Here is a 1,932-nt window from a genome sequence, read left to right on the forward strand (position 1 = left end):
TCCATTTATTAAAGTGGCCAATGATTCCAAGTCTGTATGTAGGCAACAGCCTCTCTCAGTTAGTGATGGCTGTTTAACAGTCTGATGGCCTTGAGATAGAAGCTGCTTTTCAGTCTCTCTGTCCCAGCTTTGATGCACCTGTACTGACCTTGCCTTCTGGATGATAGCGGGGTAAACAGGCAGTGGCTTGGTTGGTTGTTGTCCTGGATGATAATTTTGAACCTTCCTGTGACATCGGGGGCTGTAGGTGTCCTGGAGGGCTGGTAGTTTGCCCCCGGTGTTGCGTCGTGCAGACCTCACCACCTTCTGGAAAGTCCTGCGGTTGTGGGCGTTGCAGTTGTCGTACCAGGCGGTGATACAGCTCAACAGGATGCTCTCAATTTTGCTGTTAAAATACAACAATAATAGTTATCCTTAACTGGAACAAACTGATTGAAGCAAGATGCTTTTTGAGGCAAACACACTCACACAGTTCTGGGTTGCTCATCTACAGCAGGAAGTGGTCTCCTACCTGACTGAGAAAGCAGGAGATGTTCTGGTCCAGTTTGGCACCACATACCTATGTGAGTCAGGGTTCTCAACTCTGACATACTTAGAAAACAAGAACAGAAACAGTTTCAAGGCTGAGCATGAAGTCAGTGTTGTACTGTCAAAAACAAAGCCCAGAATAGACATGCTCTCATTAGGACTGTGTGTGTGTGTTTTCTGTTATACATCTGTGTGATGTGATCAATCCGTTTATTCCAGTTCAGAATTTAAATGATTTACTGTATTTTAACAGTTCCAACCTAGACAGATATGTAAGTGTTTTTAATGGGGGAAAATAAACATGAATAGATATTTAATTTCATTTTTATTTGTTTATTGCGTTAATTTTAGGCATACGGGCCATTTTTATTCGGCAAGTCAGTTAAATAAAAAATCTTATTTTCAATGACGGTGGGTTCAGAGGCTGAACGACAGAGTTGTACCTTGTCAGCTCGCGGTTACTAGTCCAACGCTCTAACCACTATGCTACGCTACCGCCCTGAAATGTGCTGATATGTATTGTATGTATAGTTGCATATAAGCTTGGGTCCGATGGAAAAACAGAATTTCTCATGTGCGTCCCAGGCTGAAAAAGTTTAGGCACCCCTGATATAAATACACATGTGACACAAAAAAGGAAGTGTTGAACAACATTGCCCATCCTGCACTGCTATAATATCTTTCAAATTATTGTTCCGAAGTTTGCCCCCACAAAAAAGTATTTTCCTATGAATGAAGTCGCACAATTTTCTTGGTCATTTTCTACGAATTAAATCGCACAAAAATGTGTATTTTCACACGAATTAAGCCACGTAAAATGTACAAAAACGCACGAAATCTACTGAAATACTTTCTGTACATATTTTCACGAATTGAGTGTGAGATTGTGTTGGAACATAACATTGCTGGCACTGCTATCATCGTCTTTTCGTATTTCACCAACTCTCCATTTTGCAGCTTTTCTCTTATTGAATTAAACACCAATATTATTACTTTTGCCTCAGGGGATCGACTTCTGCTCGTTCCCAAAAGCATATGGTATGTGGCTATTTGGCAAGCATACAGTTTTAAACCCTAAAGTTTACATGATGACCAAGCCATGGTGCGCATGTTGGTTTTGTCTATGCCACCAAGTTCTATTTTAGCGCCAACTGTAGTTATATGTTACACTACGGCGCTATGCAGACGACTGTTGATACGCGTGAGTAGTTTGGATGAAATGATTGAGAACACGTATGTGTACATTTATTTTGCAATGATCGTGCACGCAACCCGGGCGGTCAGGTTAGCATATTAGGCTTACACACTAATGCCATATTATGGGGGTATTACCTAAAAAATAATGTAAGAAACACCTCGTTGTAGCCTATACATATACATTGCACATGAATGATACATTTATGT

This window comes from Oncorhynchus kisutch, linkage group LG5, assembly GCF_002021735.2.
Source record: "Oncorhynchus kisutch isolate 150728-3 linkage group LG5, Okis_V2, whole genome shotgun sequence".
NCBI lineage: Eukaryota > Metazoa > Chordata > Actinopteri > Salmoniformes > Salmonidae > Oncorhynchus > Oncorhynchus kisutch.